The 6,000-nt window shown below is 35.8% G+C and overlaps 1 long non-coding RNA gene across 1 annotated transcript in view; it reads left to right on the top strand.

Annotated features, from left to right (window-relative positions):
• The first annotated feature begins 967 nt into the window (after positions 1 to 967).
• LOC125921232 (uncharacterized) overlaps positions 968 to 6,000 on the top strand; it is a 29,388-nt gene continuing 24,355 nt past the window's right edge. The window contains exon 1 of the long non-coding RNA XR_007457348.1: positions 968 to 1,076. This is a non-coding gene — a long non-coding RNA (uncharacterized LOC125921232). The remainder of the gene's footprint in view (positions 1,077 to 6,000) is intronic.

The following is a 6,000-nucleotide window of genomic DNA, read 5'->3' as shown; positions in this document are numbered from 1 at the left end:
TTAATGTTTTATTACTTTTGAGAGAGAGAGAGAGAGAGGGGACAGGGGAGGGTAAGAAAGAGAGGGAGACACAGAATCTGAAGCAGGCTCCAGACTCTGAGCTGTCAGCACAGAGCCCGATGCGTGGCTCGAACCCACGAACCATGAGATCATGACCTGAGCCAAAGTTGGACACTTAACCAACTGAGCCACCCAGGCGCCGCTGTGTCTCCCTATTTTAATATTGTTTTGGATGTCTTGATTGTCATAATCACTAAAGCTAAGCACTTTCAGAACAAGGACCATCCTTGATCCATCTTGGTATCCCATAATATACCTATTATAACCTAGGACTTTACATACAATTGGTGAGTAATTAAAATTTGCTGAATGGAAATACATTTTATGAAATAAAAGAAAACAAAAAATTAATGAGACTGAAACCCATTTATTTGCCTTTCCATATTAAGCACTTACTTTACTATTTGGCCCAAAGTAATTTTCACAAATAGAGCAATTCATAATTGAGAAGAAATTAATAATATTGAACGCATTAAGTAAAATACTCCCTTAGAAGAGAGAATATGCAATTGATTTTTTTCCACTTGCTTAAATCACAAGTTCTCTCCAAAAGATTTTTGAGATATGAGGACATTGGGTTTCCTTTGGAGCACAAAAATGTAATAGAAACTTTCTGTTCAGAAGCTTTTAAATGATATTGTGCAGTTCCTGTTATGGAATGTGTATTTGTGACTCATGTTGAATCTTCACTCAGGTTACTTATAGGTTGTTTTATATATATATATGGAAAAAAGAAGTAAAACAAAAATAATGCCATATACTCAAATGATTGATAAGGCTTTCCAGCACAAAATGGTTTGAGAAATTCAGTGATAAATGTTTCTTAGCCTTACTTATGCTACACAGAAAAATTATAGTTGTCCTCTATGAACATTCTGCTAATCTAAAAAAGACCTTCTTTCTTAGCATTGAGAAGGCTTAACCCAATAATTTTTTGTTTGTTTCAGAATCACTAAATTATTTACCAGTATATCAGCACCATATATGAGGAAGCAGAATTTCAGAAAAGACAAAAAGTGAGTTATTTTCCAATTGGTCACCTGTATTCAGTTAATGTATGATTTACAGTAGTGCATCCTCTTTATTCACAATTATGAATGATTGGACATCATGACAAAATCAGCTAAAAGCCAAGCCATTTCTATTTGTTTAGGTCACATGTAATGAATACTCAGGCTCTACCAACTAATCATAGTGCTTCTGAAAGCGTCTGTTGTGTGTCCTTCCCTAGATAAAAAGACTCTCTTTGATGTCTACAAAGGGAATACTTCTATATGGTGTCTGATTCTCATCACTAACCATCAGCATTTTGAATGTTGATCTGATATGTGCTAGATGTTTTTTATGCTCAGAATGGAATTTTTAATAAATTTCTTTTGGTCGCAAATGGACGTATATAGTGAGATGGCATAGGCATGAAGACAATGATGAGTTTCAAGTAAAGAGTAAGTTGGGTTACACTGAAGATGATCATTTTTACTTTGTGATTTAAAACTCCTAGCCTTCTGGAACTTGTCCAGATAGGAATATTTTTAAGTAGTTTTTTTTTTCATTTTTTATTGTTATATATTCTCCTTATATTACTTATGTAGAGGACAAAAATCAAAACTTTGTTAACCATAAGATATGTGATAATGGAAAATACATCTCGTTGTCTTAGGATTGCATTTTAATTTTATAATTGTTATATTGAAGTTTAGTCCATTTTACTGAGAATATTGTTGTCTAAGGGGGCAAGCTCATAAAGTTCTATGTACCGCAGTTTCTCTGATGTTTGCAATCTAAACAAAAAGTTGGTAAACTTTGTAAGAACCGTGTGCTAGCACTTTTTCCATTTTTAAAGGATTTTTAAAAAAAGAATAATGTGCAACCAAGATCTCTTAAATGGCCCACAAAGCTGAAAATACTTATTATCAGCCCCTGCACAAAAGAATGTTTGCAGACCCTTGTTCTGCAAGTAGCATTGCGTTTAGATAATGGTTGAAATGTATCTCCAAATTTGTCCTAGAGTCACAGCATCTCAACGTGAGGAAATATCCTCAGAGTAATTGACTCATTCATTAGTCAGATGCATCCTCCTCACAAATGGACAGATGCTGTTCAAGTTACTCGTTGTGTTTCTTACACAACTGAAAACAAGATGAAAGGTACAATACCTATACTGTGAAGTATCATCAGTAAAATCTTTCAGTTCACCTATAAATAGACCTTGCATATTATAAAAGAGGAAGGATAATGAAAATAATATATTACATCACGTAATACTTCATTGCTTCTAAGGCGCTCAGACTGGACTGTCCACAGTGAGTGGTCCTCAAACAGAATAAGGAGACTCTGAATACACATCTCGTTGCCTTCAGTTAGTCATCCCATGCCCGCAGCAAACAACTACTGACCTAAGAACACCTTTCCAAGGAGACTGGATGCAAACTTTTCATCCCTTACCACATATGTCTGATGGTCGGTCACTATGAATTCATCACAGTTGTCAGTTAACACACGGGAGCTCTTTGTCGCATTGGTACCTGAAAGATTATGTGTGGCAGAGGGGGAGGGGAAGTTGAAGGGGGGTCGCTCAGGTGGTTGGGATGAGGAAAAAGTCAGAGGAGAGAGATATCTCTGTAAGGTAAGAAGGGGAGAGAAAAGGATATGGCAACTTTTCAGGGAAATGAATTAAAGTCTCCTTTTTTGGTATGAACCAGCAATTTCACCAGCAATTTCAGAGTTATGTTTTAAGAATAGGATAGGCACCTACAAATGACTGCATGACTTTAAGTTTCTCAAAGGCAGGAAATAGATCAGAAAAGGTTTTCAGACTTAAGGATGAGGTCAGCAATGAGAGAAAGGAGGAATGGACATTATAGAAACATCTGAAGGGATGTATGTTTGTATATTATTTATACCCCAATGATTAGCTTTAATATAAGAATAAGCTACAAGTCTCAAGAAAAATGCAACTAATATCCAGTGTAGCTCTTTAAGGAGATAGAAATCCAGGATGTTCATCAGTATCACAGAAACATTAGTAAAGTCAGAATAGAAAATCAAAAGTACCCAATGGTGCCAACTGCCTCTATAAGGGAAAGATTATCAGCCTTTGTGAGTGAGGCAGTTTAGAAAGGCTGACTCTTCACCAGAGGATACTCAGTGATTATGAGTAGATCAGATATTTAATAACGAATGCATGCAACACCTAGTGATTTTGTTAATTAAATGTTTTAATTTAGAGCATTTGGCATAATTTAGAACTGGACTGAGATATATCTAGCTTTAGAAATGACACATTTCAGGGGCCTGTCATAAATTGAATGATTGTAGAGATAGAAAGTACTCTCAGTGACAACCTAGTCCTGCCTCCCCAGGTCAGAGTTGAACTCAAGGGGCTGAGACAGAATCCTCGCATTGCCACCCAGTCCTGCTGACTCAACATTGTTTCTATTATACCCTGTGGCCATATGTCACTGAGCTGTACAGAGCCTCCCTATACACACACATACCCCAGTTCCCTTGAGGCTATCTCTTAGCATTCCTGAGCATTCTTTATGAGGTATGGAAATTCTGTCATCACTTCTGAATGAAGGCATCAGAACTTACTGACTGCTGTCTAAAATAAGACTATCCTTCGCCCACAAGTAAGGTTAGAAATATATTTAATTTTATATCTACTACATAACAAATGGTATGCTAGCTGCTATACAATGCTCTACATAGAGAAAATAAGCTCTCTTAAAATCAAACTAGGTCTTGCTATAGTATAAATGAAACCAATTAGAAATGACAATGACAAATATTACAGTGCTCCATTGTTTTTTAGTATCAAAGTTGTCTTGCAGAGTTTTCTCAGCCCCTTTCAAACATAGATTATGAAAACCTAAAGAGAAAGCCAACAAAAGAATAAAACATTTGTCCATGTACTAATACCAAATATAAACAAAAATATGAAAATATTTCTGAGATTAAATGTGCTAGGTACCAATGTATTGTCATCACAGTCTACCATGGTAGCACAGGACTAAGTTCTGTTCATCCCTTAGTGATCCAGAAATTTGACCAACTACACAGAATTGCCTTCCAATCAAGTTTCTGAGGTGAGCATGAAAAGGCATGGCTACCAAAGATTGCTATTTATGGGAAAGAAGGTGTTGCTTTTTAAAGAAGAGGGCTAGGGGTGCCAGGGTGGCTCAGTTGGTTAAGCTTCTGACTTTGGCTCAGGTCACAATCTCACAGATCATGGGTTCAAGCCCTGTGTCGGGGTCTGTGCTGGCAGCTCAGAGCCTGGAGCCTGCTTTAGATTCTGTGTCTCCCTCTCTCTCTGCCCCTCCCCTGCTCATGCTCTGTCTCTCTCTCTCTCTGTCTCACAATAGTAAGTAAACGTTAATTTTTTTTAATAAAGAGGAGGGCTAAAAAGTTGGAAAATTCTTGCTGAACAAAATGAACTCAAGTTCATGACACTAACTAATCCATCATCGCTACGTTTTAAAAGTGATATGGACAATAAAATGAATACAAGGTTGTAAAACGTACATTGATCATCAGAGAGCCACAGTGCTAATCCAGTGAAAAATGAGTTCTTATAATAACTCTGAAATAGTCCCAAGTACTGCAAAAAAAGGAAAAACCCATACTATTGGATAGGATGAATCTGACATTTAAAAACATGATGTTAAGATTACTAAGTAATGACAGCAAAGGACCAATGATTGGTACCCAAATACAGATATCCTAGTCAAGTTTTACAGAAAAAAATAATAGAAATGATCCACACTTTTTAAAATGTGCAATATATAGAACTCAAGTTTCAGCCTTTCAGATGCCATAGAGTAATTACTTTGTCTTTTTTATAGCTTTCCAAATAGGTAAGTATATGAACTTCACCCCACCTTCTATAGAAACCAGGTCTGGGTTTTGCTGTTACCACACACATTCTGCCACAAATCAGAAATTTGCATTATTGACAAAGCTGCTCAAACAAAGCATACCAAGTTAAAACACACTACATTGCAGCAAAGCAAGTTGGACAAATTATTACAATTATTTTTCAAAATAGGCTACCAAGCATAAAGTAAACATACAATTGCTTGAACTGAACTGAGAGATAAATTAGTCACTCTTGCAAGTCTGATTGTAATAAACTTACTTCCTCAGATCTTTATGGCCCATTAGTTTTTACATTTATATTTCCTGGATTTAAGCTGAGTTATCACAGAGATTCCAGAAATCTCTGGTTTGTCTTTGTGCTTTAAGATTTAGGGTGGTTCTTCAAGAATCATGAGTTTTAAAATACATTCTTCAAGTTGCTGTGGAAGATCCATATTGGGTCATTAAAAGGGAAAAAATTAAACCATTTGTCTGAAAGAGTGAACAAAATTTTCTCTTCCAGAAAAGTTAGCCCTATAATAAAAAAATCAAGAAATCTTTTATAACCCCCAAGTTCTGAATATGTAGAGAAAACTACACAATTTTGTGTAAAGTGGGACTAACAATACAAGTCATGGTGAGATTAGAATTTAAAAATTTTATTTGTGCCATTCAGAAGCCTCTGACAAGTTGAAGAGTTTAGAAAATAATACTGGCCAAGCATCTGATTCATGTATGTTTCTAAAATGTACCAACAGCAATAGTGTGACATGTGATCAGAACTGGAAAAAGTCTTCAAGGCAGGATGGACACAGCTAGTTCTGTTATTTACTGTTGGCAGAGAACCAACCTAATGATGTCTGTTAAAAAGTATGCATAAACTGAGGGAAAAAGCTTATTTATAGGTCAAATGAAGAAAATAGAAAAACAAAGCCCAATATTGTGTCTTAAAATAAGTATTGATTGAAAGTCATCCTTATGTCTTGGGTAAGAAGAAATGCATATATATGTGGTTGTTAGTAATGGATTGAGAACAAAAAGTGTTGCAGATATTCCTATGATGAGCACGGAGAATGGAAAATA

The sequence above is a fragment of the Panthera uncia genome, chromosome C2, assembly GCF_023721935.1.
Source record: "Panthera uncia isolate 11264 chromosome C2, Puncia_PCG_1.0, whole genome shotgun sequence".
Classification (NCBI taxonomy): Eukaryota; Metazoa; Chordata; class Mammalia; order Carnivora; family Felidae; genus Panthera; species Panthera uncia.
The sequence above is the reverse complement of the archived record's forward strand: the minus strand, read 5'-3'. Positions and strand labels throughout refer to the sequence as shown.